The sequence below is a fragment of the Gopherus flavomarginatus genome, chromosome 6 (assembly GCF_025201925.1).
Source record: "Gopherus flavomarginatus isolate rGopFla2 chromosome 6, rGopFla2.mat.asm, whole genome shotgun sequence".
NCBI classification, from domain to species: Eukaryota; Metazoa; Chordata; order Testudines; family Testudinidae; genus Gopherus; species Gopherus flavomarginatus.
This window is the reverse complement of record NC_066622.1, coordinates 123,271,296-123,283,586: the sequence shown is the minus strand read 5'-3', so window position 1 is coordinate 123,283,586 and position 12,291 is coordinate 123,271,296.

The following is a 12,291-nucleotide window of genomic DNA, read 5'->3' as shown; positions in this document are numbered from 1 at the left end:
ATTTTTTCAGGTAAGTGCAGTCGGTAGCTGATTTTCTACAATGTAATAATACTTCTTGCACCTACTTGGAGCAGCAGCTTTCTGTGCTGGAACCATGAAGGAGCCAAGCTTTGAGCTGGAGGATCTGTAGGTTTGTCTGTAATTCTGAGAGGAGGTGAGGAGTGGGCTGAAGAAGGACTGGACACATTGCTTGCTGTGACAGATATGGGTGCCACAGTGTTTCAGCCAGGGGAAGAAATTAGTATTGTCAAGGTTTTTTCCACACTTTGAACTTGAGCGTTCAAAAAGTGGGGACCTGCATGATTACTTTTAAGCTTAATTACCAGCTTAAATTTGGTACACTGCTACCAGCCAAAAATATAGTGCTTGGCACACTTCCTGTTCCCCCAAAACCTTCCTTGGTGAACCCAAGACCCAACCCCCTTGGATCTGAACACAAAGAGAAATTAGCCTTCCTCCCCTCTCTTTCTGCCCCCAGACTTTCCCCTCCCTGGGTTACCCTGAGAGGCTACAATGATCCAAACTCCTTGGATCTTAAAACAAAGAGGAATTAACTTTCCCCCCCTCCTTTTCCCCCCACCAGTCCCTGGTGAGTTCAGACCCAATCCCCTTGGGTCTTAAAACAAGGGAAAAAATTAATCAGGTTCTTAAAAAAGAAAGCTTTTAATTAAAGAAAGAAAAGGTAAAAATTATCTCTGTAAAATCAGGATGAAAAATGTTTTACAGGGTATTTAGAATCATATAGCCTAGGGGGACCTCCCCCCCCTTAGCCTGAGATTCAAAGTTACAGCAAACAGGAGTAAAAATCCTTCCAGCAAAAGACACATTTACAAGTTAAGAAAACAAACATAAGACTAATTCACCTTTCCTGGCTATTACTTACTATTTTGAAACATGGGAGACTGATTCAGAAAGATTGGAGAAAACCTGGGTGTACATCTGGTCCCTCTTAGCCCCAAGAGCGAACGAACAAACAAAAAACAAACAAAAACAAAAAAACAACAACAAAAAAAAAACACAGCACAAAGACTTCCTTCCACCAAGATTTGAAAGTATCTTGTCCCCCCATTGGTCCTCTGGTCAGGTGTCAGCCAGGTTCACTGAGCTTAACTCTTTACAAGTAAAAGAGACATTAACCCTTAACCATCTGTTTATGACATGCCCTCCAAAACTCAGACAGTGTGGAACCACACTGGCGGTGATTTCTTCCTAGAACTTTAGAATAAACAGATTAATAAAACACATGCACCTTTACATATACTACTAATTGTGTAAACTACCAGACCTTTTACATTTTAAGGACAATTTTTAACCAGTTGATTTTGGGAAACTTTTACGGGAGAGTGCATCAGGTACTTTATTAGAAGCTCCTGAAATGTGTTGAATTTCAAAATCAAAATCTTGGAGAGCTAAACTGCATTGAAGAAGTTTTTTGTTGTTTCCCTTGGCAGTATGAAGCCACTTTAGCACAGCATGGTCGGTTTGTAGCTGGAAGCACCGTCCCCAAACGTATGGGCGTAGCTTTTCCAGGGCATACACAATGGCGTAGCATTCTTTTTCACTGATTGACCAGTGGCTTTTCCTCTCAGACAGTTTCTTGCTGAGAAACACGACAGGATGGAAGTTTTGATCCGGTCCTTCCTGCATTAAAACTGCTCCTACACCACGCTCGGATGCATCTGTGGTTACTAGGAATGGTTTGTCAAAGTCTGGGGCCCTTAGCACAGGGTCAGACATGAGTGTTGCCTTAAGCTGGGTAAAGGCCTTCTGACACCCATCAGTCCACTTAACTGTATTTGGCTGGGTCTTTTTGGTCAGGTTTGTTAGTGGGGCAGCGATTTGGCTGTAGTGTGGTACAAAACGCCTGTTATATCCGGCCAAGCCTAAGAAGGATTGGACCTGTTTCTTTGACTTTGGGACAGGCAACTTTTGGATAGCATCCACCGTGGCCTGTAGGGGGTTTATTGTTCCTTGACCCACATGGTGTCCCAAGTAAGTCACTCTGTTTTGGCCTATTTGACACTTTTTAGCCTTAACAGTTAGTCCTGCCTGCCTAATGCACTCAAAGACTTTTTCCAGGTGTTCGGCCCATGAATCAGAAAAAATGGTCACATCATCGAGGTAGGCAACTGCATATTCTCCCAATCCTGCTAGGAGACTATCTACAAGTCTTTGGAAGGTGGTGGGTGCATTTCGCAGCCCGAAAAGAAGCACATTCAATTTATACACCCCGGCACAGGTAATGAAGGCTGACCTTTCTTTGGCGGGTTCATCTAGCGGTACTTGCCAGTACCCCTTGGTTAAGTCTATTGTAGAGATGAACTGGGCATGTCCCAATTTCTCCAATAGCTCATTGGTGCGTGGTATTGGACAGTTGTCGGGACGAGTTACAGCATTTAGCTTACGGTAGTCCACGCAAAAGCGTATTTCCCCATATGGTTTGGGTACCAGAACTACTGGAGATGCCCATGCACTGGTAAAGGAGATTATACCCATCTGTAGCATGTTTTGGATCTTCCGTTCTATAGCAGCTTGGGCATGAGGAGACACCCGGTAGGGTGGGGTTCTAATTGGGTGAGCATTACCTGTGTTAATGGAGTGGTATGCCCATTCAGTCCATCCTGGGGTGGCTGAGAACAATGAGGCGAAGCTAGTGCACAGTTTCTTGATCTGTTGCGGCTACAGATGTTCCAAGGTTGTGGAGAGGGTCACCTCTTCCACGCCACCTTCACTTTTTCCTTCGTAGTAGACACCTTCAGGTCACTCAGCGTCATCTTCTCCCTGGGCTTTAAACTGACAAACCTGTAAGTCTCTGGAATAAAAGGGCTTGAGAGAATTAACATGGTACACTTTAGGCTTTAGGGAGGTGGGGGGAAACACTATGAGATAGTTAACAGCTCCCAGGCCGTCTTGGACTGTGAATGGCCCTTCCTGTGACGCTTCCATCTTATGGGCCTGTTGCGCCTTCAAGACCATAACCTGGTCTCCCACCTTGAAGGAACGCTCTCTGGTATGTTTATCATACCAGGCCTTTTGCTTTTCCCGAGCATCCTTTAGGTTTTCTTTAGCAAGGGCTAAAGAGTGTCGGAGGGTACTTTGTAGGTTGCTTACAAAGTCTAGAATGTTAGTTCCTGGAGAAGACGTAAACCCCTCCCATTGCTGCTTCACCAACTGTAATGGCCCCTTAACCTCGTGGCCATACACAAGTTCAAACGGTGAAAACCCTAAACTGGGATGTGGTACAGTCCTGTAGGCAAAAAGCAACTGCTGCAACACTACGTCCCAAATCACTGGAGTGTTCATTTATGAATTTATGTATCATGGCCCCCAAAGTTCCATTAAACCTTTCCACTAGGCCATTGGTTTGATGGTGGTAAGGGGTGGCAACCAAGTGATTCACCTCATGAGCTTCCCATAGATCTTTCATGGTCCCTGCCAGGAAATTAGTTCCTGAATCTGTAAGGATGTCAGAGGGCCAACCTACCCTGGCAAAAATGTCTGTTAAGGCTTGGCACACAGTTTTAGCCCTGGTGTTGCTTAGAGCTACTGCTTCCGGCATCGGGTAGCAAAGTCCACGAAAGTCAGTATGTACTGCTTTCCTCGGGGGGTCTTTTTTGGGAAAGGACCTAGAATATCCACAGCTACTCGCTGAAATGGGACCTCAATTATGGGGAGTGGCTGGTGAGGGGCTTTGACCTGGTCTTGGGGCTTTCCCACTCTTTGGCACACCTCACAAGACCGGACATAATTAGCAACGTCCTTGCCCATCCCCTCCCAGTGGAAGGACTTCCCCAACCTGTCTTTGGTTCTGTTCACCCCAGAATGGCCACTGGGATGATCATGGGCTAAGCTTAAGAGTTTTTCCCGGTACTTAGTTGGAACTACCAACTGTTTTTGCGGATGCCAGTCTTCCTGGTGTCCACCAGAAAGAGTCTCTTTGTATAAAAGTCCTTGTTCTACAACAAACCGGGATCAGTTAGAAGAGCCGAGAGGCGGTGGGGTGCTCCGTGCCGCCGCCCAAGCTTTTTGAAGTTTGTCATCTGCTTCCTGTGCTCAGTCTGGAACTGTTCCCTTGAGGCTGGAGACACCAGTTCCTCCTCAGACTGTGGATTTGGGCTTGGTCCCTCTGGAAGCGACGTAGGTGATGGGGTTGTTTTCGTTGATGGTGAACCACTTTCCGCTGGTGCACCAGGTGGTATTTCAGGCTCTGGCTGAGCCTCTTGGGTAGGGTTGTCTGCTGCTTCTGCCAGTTCAGGCCCGCTGGCGCCCTCTGGCGTTGGGGTTGGAGATGGATTTGCAAGCACTGGCGTCAGTACTGGCAATGGTTCTGGTGCTGGTTGCTTTTCCAGTTCCGGTTCTGGGACTGGATGCACTGTGGCTGTTGCAGTTGTTGGCAGGGGATCCAGGTCCACCTCCTTTGTCTGGGTCTCTGGTAACACAGACAGAGCCCTTGTGGACAGCTCAGGAACAGGGATGGGTCTGGAAGCTTGCCTGCCTTGGCTGCATGTACCATTCCGACCCTCTTGGCCTGCTTCACCTGGTTGGTCAAGTCTTCCCCCAATAGCATGGGGATGGGATAATTGTCATAGACTGCAAAAGTCAACATTCCTGACCAGCCTTTGTACTGGACAGGCAGTTCAGCTGTAGGCAAGTTTACAGATTTTGACATGAATGGGCAAATTGTCACTTGGGTCTCTGGGTTGATGAATTTGGGGTCCACTAAGGATTGGGGGATAGCTAACACTTGTGCCCCGGTGTCTCTCCACGCGATAACCTTCTTTCTGCCCACTCTCAAAGTTTCCCTTCGCTCCGAGGGTATTTGAGAGGCATCTGGGCCTGGGGATCTTTGGCGTGATGGTGGTGTAATGAACTGCACTTGGTTGGGGTTCTTGGGGCAGTTGGCCTTTATATGTTCCAGTTCATTACATTTAAAGCATCGCCCAGCTGACTGGTCACTGGGCCGAGGTGGGTTGCTGGAGACTGGTGAGGTGGGACAATAGGGTGTCTGGGGCTTTCCTTGGGTTGTAGGTGGGGTCTTGGGTTGCCCTCAGTGATAGGGTTTAATTTCGGTTTGCCCCTTCTGAGATTCGCTCCCCTTGCTAGTAGTTTTTTTCTTTTCTGCCACTTCCACCCATCTGGCTCCAATCTCCCCTGCCTCGGTTACAGTTTTGGGCTTCCCACCTAGGATGTACCTTTCTATATCCTCAGGAACCCCCTGTAAGAACTGCTCCATTTGCATTAGGAGGGACAGCTCGTCCATAGATTTAACATTTGCTCCTGAGATCCAGGCATCCCAATTCTTTCCAATGTGGTAGGCGTGTCGGGTAAATGACACATCTGGTTTCCACCTTAGGGCTCTGAACCTCCAACGGGCATGCTCAGGTGTTAACCCCATTCTGATTCTGGCCTTGGTTTGAAAAAATTTATAATCGTTCATGTGTTTGAAAAAATTTATAATCGTTCATTTCAGCCGCCACCTCTGCTAAGGGTCCACGGAGCTGTGGCCTCAGCTCTATCATGTACTGGTCTGTAGAGATGTTGTACTCACGGCAGGTTCTTTCAAAATTTTCTAAGAAGGCCTCAGTATCATCACCTACCTTGTAGGTGGGGAATTTCCTGGGATGGGGAACAGTACCTGGAGAAGGGTTGTTAGGGTTGGCTGTTCCATTCTGCTTAGCCTTTTCTAATTCCAGGGCCTGCTGGTGGGCTGCCCTCTGGAGCTCTAAAGCCCTCCCGTGGTCAGCCTTTTTCATCTCTATAGCTCTCTTGTGGGCCGCTTCTTCCCTGGCTATTTCTTCATTAATTAATTCCATCCTTCTCTTATGTTCGTTGTCTTTCTCTGTTGCTTCCAGCCTAGCCATTGCTAGTTTGTTAGTTGCTCCACTGGTACTCATTTTTCTGTTTTCTTGTGCTGGCCACACTACCTCTCTTCTGCTTACTGACTGGGCTGTTTCAGCTCAGGCTGCTTGGTTAACAGAGATTTTCTAACTAGCTATACCCGAGAGAGAAAAAAAAAGAAAAAAAAAAACATTTCAACCTGTAAATGCCTTTTGCTGGCTGTCTGCTGGCTCCCAGCTTGAAGCCTCCTCTTAACAAAGACGCTTGTTAAAAAACTTACCACCTCTGCCCTCAGGCTGCTTTCCAAGCAGCTAGAAAAGAGGAAAAAAATCCTACTCGTTTTTGGTTTTTAAACACAATCCCACCGCTGTGCCACCATGTCAAGGTTTTTTCCCCACTTTGAACTTGAGCGTTCAAAAAGTGGGGACCCGCATGATTACTTTTAAGCTTAATTACCAGCTTAAATTTGGTACGCTGCCACCAGCCAAAAATATAGTGTTTGGCACACTTCCTGTTCCCCCCAAACCCAAACCCCTTGGATCTGAACACAAAGAGAAATTAGCCTTCCTCCCCTCTCTTTCTGCCCCCAGACTTTCCCCTCCCTGGGTTACCCTGAGAGGCTACACTGATCCAAACTCCTTGGATCTTAAAACAAAGAGGAATTAACCTTCCCCCCCTCCTTTTTTCCCCCACCAATCCCTGGTGAGTTCAGACCCAATCCCCTTGGGTCTTAAAACAAGGGAAAAAATTAATCAGGTTCTTAAAAAAGAAAGCTTTTAATTAAAGAAAGAAAAAGTAAAAATTATCTCTGTAAAATCAGGATGGAAAATGTTTTACAGGGTATTTAGAATCATATAGCCTAGCGGGACCCTCCCCCCCTTAGCCTGAGATTCAAAGTTACAGCAAACAGAAGTAAAAATCCTTCCAGCAAAAGACACATTTACAAGTTAAGAAAACAAACATAAGACTAATCCACCTTTTCTGGCTATTACTTACTATTTTGAAACATGAGAGACTGATTCAGAAAGATTGGAGAAAACCTGGGTGTACGTCTGGTCCCTCTTAGCCCCAAGAGCGAACAATGAACAAAAAAAAAAAAAACAGCACACAAAGACTTCCCTCCACCAAGATTTGAAAGTATCTTGTCCCCCCATTGGTCTTCTGGTCAGGTGTCAGCCAGGTTCACTGAGCTTCTTAACCCTTTACAGATAAGAGACATTAACCCTTAAACCATCTGTTTATGACAAGTTTTGCTTTTTCTCTATTTTTATCAGAACCTTCAGCATCGGAAGGAACAGAGGAAAAGCGTAGAAAAGGCTTCTGTCCCATGGGAGAAGGACAGCATCTTCTAATGAGTGTTTGCCGAGGCTGGCTCTGAAACAATAGAGTGGGTCTTTCCTGTTCAGGTAAATGGCAAACAAGACTATTACTAGGTTTCCCTAGTGATAAAATATGCAGTGAAGCACTGCTGGGTTCATTTCCCATTCATGGCCATGTGAGAACTTGCAGCTAAAACTGTCTGCTACTTATATTCTGTACTCCCAGCAAATAAGTGGCTGATATGAGAACACTGTGGCAAATACACCAATTCCATAACTTTAGTGGTTCTGTGCACAGAGAGGATGATCTGGTGCCACCTTGTTGATTTGTATAAAACATGCACACTATCTTGTCTGTCATGATTTTCATATGAGTGTCCTTGATTAGTGGACGAAAGTGTGCACTAGGATTTCTGACTGCTCTTAATTCTAAGAGGTTGATATGAAGAGTCAACTGTGGGGGATCATTTGCCATGAACCTGTGGGGCTCCCCAGCCTCTTAGGGATGCATCCATTGTTAGAAGCAATGTGGGGAGGATGGTGCTGTGTGAATGAGACCACTGAACAGATATTCATAGGGTCTTTCCACCATTTCTGGGAGCGTTTAACCCTGGAGAGTATCAGAGATTTGTCTAGTCTGTTTATCTGGAGTGTAGACCAACCTGATCCATGCGTAGGCATGGTTGGCTTGAACCGTCTCTAAGAAGGTGTGAAATCTGTGTCACCTGAGGAGTGCTCTAGCTTGTACTGAGTTGAAATTGGCCCCTATAAACTCCAAGCACTCTACTGGAATCAAGGTAGATTTTTAGGCATTGATTTGCAAAGCCAATTGTGTGAATAGATCCACAGTCCTTTGGGTGGTCCGTAGGGCATCGCTGAAGGAGTGGGCTTTCAGAAGACAGTTGTCCAAGTAAGGGTAAATCATGATCCCTGATATACACAGATGAGCAACTTCTACAGAGGACCCTGGAGAATAATCTGCGTGCAGATGAGAGTCTGAAGAGAAGTATTCTGTACTGGTAATGGTCCTGACTGAAGGCAAACCTGAGGAATTGTCTGTGGGATGGCTAGATTGATATATGGAAGTACGCATCCTGGAGGTCCAGGGCTCACAACCAATATCCCTGCTCAAGAAATGGAATAATCACTGCCAGTGTGATATTTTTGTGCCTTCATGTATTTGTTCAGTGCTCTTAATATGGGTCTCCAACCTTTTTTCTTGGGAACTGGAAAATATTGGAAATAAAAGTGGCTGCCTCCGAGGTATACAGGAACAAGTTCTATGCATAGCAGGTGATCCATTTCTTGTCTTAAGTCTCTCATGAGAAGGGTCCCTGAAGAGGGAAGGTAGTGAAGTAGATGGAGATCATTTCCAATGAGTACTCTAAGACCCATCTGTTGGAAGTTACATTTTCCCAATTTTGGAGGCAAAGAGTGAGGTGATATCCAAAAGGGATGTAGAAGATCTGTAGGTGGTATTTGAAGTTGTGGGGAGTGGCCCCTGGGGCCTCGACCAAGGCATCAAAACTGGTATTTTGAGGACGAGGGCTGAGATATTGAGGACTGCGGGTCTGATAATTTTCACTTTTGAATCCTAGGCCTCATTTGCTATGGCTCATATTAACACTATGGTGGTGGGTACTGGTGTGGTTGGGATCAATAGGATGACTGGGGACTGAATTTCCTTTTCTGTCCTAGTGTGTCCATCTCTAGCAAGTGTAGTGTGGCCCTTGAGTCCTTAAGTATGGAGTGATGAGTCGGTCTAGTCTTCAAAAAGTTTGGAGTCCTCAAAAAGGAGGTCTACGACTGTCATTGGCACCTCCTTCAGCAGTCCTGAGACATGTAACCAACACCTGTCGCATCACTGTCAGAGATAGTGAGTGGGCTGCTGTATCCATGACATCTAGTGTGGTCTGGAGTGCTGTTCTCGCTACTAACTGTCCCTCATGTATGATGGCTTCAAACTTCCTGTTGTGCTTCTGGCAGACGATCAATAAATGCAACATTTAGCATACTTCATGTGGTCATACGTCACTATTAATTCTTGGTAATTAGCAATCCTGAATTGCAAAGTCACCAAGGAGTATGCCTTCCTATCAAATAAATCATGTCTTTTCCAATTTCTGCCATAGGAATTCACAGCATCTATAACGATGGAGTTATGTGGAGGATATGAAAAAAGGAAATTTGCATCCTTCGAGGGCACACAGTACTTTTTAAATCAACCTTTTTACATGTTGGAGTGATAGAGGTTGGCTTTTGACCTTAGCAGGATCCAGAAGTACATAGTTGACAGGGAGAACAATTCTCGAGCAGGCGGCAGAGGAGGTGTGCGATATATCTATCAACTTATGGTGAGCTGCTTTCACCTCAAGAGGAATTTGTACTGTATCTGCCACCCTTTTTGTGAGATCCTGAAAACAGTTTAAAATCATTCGCCCTGGGTGGCGGAGGGAGCATCACTGCCTCACTGGGGGGGGATATTGGTGGTATATTGGTGGGATAGCCTCCTCTTCTAGTCTAGCCTCCTCTTCCTCAAGAGTTTCCTCTTGAGGTTCTGGTGCTCTAAATAGAGGCTTAAAGAGACCATCTTATTGAGTCCCAGTAGGAGACACTAAACGCCCAAGAATTATGGTGCCTGTAGGCTTTCCACGGGTCCCAGTATGGCCACTGGAGTGGGAGAAAGGGCACGGGTGGTGGTACCCACAGGTGGTCATACCAAGAAGGTTGAGGTTCAGATTGGGCATGCGACTAGGAGGGCCCTTGTTGATGTAGAGATGGACCATGGCGAGAAGATATCCTCCTCGTCACTATCTGAGTCCTTGCTGGATAGTGGTAAGACTGATAAGGAGACTGGAGGCGCACACTACGGTGCTCGTGGTGATTCTGGGAATCAAGATGTGCTGGTACCATGCAACAGGGATTCTGGAGTCTCATTCACTATGAGATCTCAGGAAAAAAGAAGTCCTGTGGTACAGTGGGGATCAGTACCATCAGGGCTTGCTGGTGCAGACTTGCCAGTACCAAGGAAATCAGTGGAGATCTTGCATGAAATGGTTGGTCCGACAAGGATTGTTTGGAAGTAGTTAGTTCCAAAAGTTTCCGTCAGTACCACCTTCGCAGAGATAGTATGGTCTTTGCTCTTGCCTTTGACAGCTGGTGCCACCACCTCAGAGCCTCAACCCTTTAAGTCTTTATGCTTACATGCAGTGTCTGCACTGGGGGAGTGATACATCCTGTGGGTACTATGTTTTGGAGTCATCGGTCCAAAGATGACCAATTGCAATGGCAATCTGCTCTGGCTGGTCAGGGGTCAGTTTGATTTCCTCCTTGGCTCTCCCTCCTTAAAAGTGGAAGGATCTGGGATAATCTTTGCCATGGATGGGATTCAGGATCAGGGATGGATGCCAGTTTAAGAGTAACCCCCTCCATGAAGAGAAGTTTCATTTTTAACTCCCGGTTTTTTCAGGATCCAACCTTGAATTGTTGGCAGAATGTGAGCCTCTCCAAGGAACCAGACGCAGTGGGAGTGTCCTCACTGCAGGAGAGGCACCATTTAAACCTGGGGGAGCAGAGCATACCCTTTACTGGGGGCGATCCCCAGACAGGAAGAAGGGGGGGGGGGGAACAGGGATAAGAGGGAAAAAAAATTTAAACATGGTGAAAAAAAGAACAGAAACATTATATAACTAAGAAAAAAAATCAAGCTAACTCTATACTGTAAGGTAAAGAGAGACTGTTATTTGGTCTCAGTTCCTTCTTGACCGCCCCAGCTTAAGAGGGGTTTGCGTGCACAATGCTAGTTAGCCTTGAGGCAGAGCACATGTGTGGGACAAACAGATACTGCTACCTAAAATTTCCGATCAGAGGGGCAGGGACACAGACGCATCTACAGTGGAGCAGCCACAGGGGCACCACTCAAAGAAGTAGTTAGGAATACACAAGTGTTTCCATTCCGGAGGGTCTTCTTCAGTTGCTTATTTATTTGTCAAACTTACCTTTGAGGATGAAATTTTCTACATTTGTTTTCAGGTTCTAAGTGATTTTTTTGAGAAGTCAAAGGAAAAATGGTTCCATCATTTTGAGGTCTGGTGAAAACACACTTGCAATTAAAAAAACTTCAAGTCTTCTTTTTGGAACTGATTGATTAGGTTCACCAGGAATTGATTGATGCAAAATTTGACAGGACCTAAATCTCTAGGTTTTAAATGTGATTTTCAGCAATCTGAGAATAATCTGTTTTGATTTGGCTGAGAAGAAGGTTTAAAAAAGACACTGTGTATATGAGCACAGTTATGCAGTAAAAACAGTAACAATCTGCTAATGTTGGAAAGGTACTGCACATGAATATAAACATTGTATAAATTTGCAGTCAACTTACAATGTAATAGCTTCCTACTGATGTCATACTAGCAGGAAACTATAATTTATATCATATGTAGACGCAGGGAGATTATTTGTGAAGGTTCAAATGGCATGAAACAGGGTTTTGAAAGAACCTTGTCTAATCTACTGTAAAATAAATTACAGCAAACAGAGCCCTTGCTTGCTTCATTGGAATACACATACTGTGCAGGACAAAGCATTTCAATGCTATCCACAAAACAGTTCTACATGATAAAAGAAATTTATCACTTAACACATGAAGCACTGAAAACTCAAAATGCCAGACGGTTATGTTCCCCACTGAACCTTAACTCTGTCCCTTATGTAGACACAGGACAGCCTTTTATTAGTCAATCATATTACTTTTTATGCAGGACCCAGCTTAATTCACTGCAAAAAAAGTTAGTTGATATATGAAATGAGTGAAGTGGTTTCAACACAATGATCTCATCAATCTTTCAGAATGAACGAGGAATGGGATGGTCCTGCAGAAAAAGATAGTAACTGAAGACTATTTGAATTCATATGCTCAAGGAAGCAGGAGTTAGGTTTCATGTGCAACTTTAAACATTGTGACATTAACATATTTAACAGTGAACTGTATGAAATAAGTATTTTTAAATTATATGTATAGAAAATACCTTATACACATAAATGCATGCACATAGTTTACAAGTTCAGTCTTGTATTATTGCTAAGAATTTACAGTAAGAAGTAGAGGGATGACAGCTTAAATGACAATACAGGA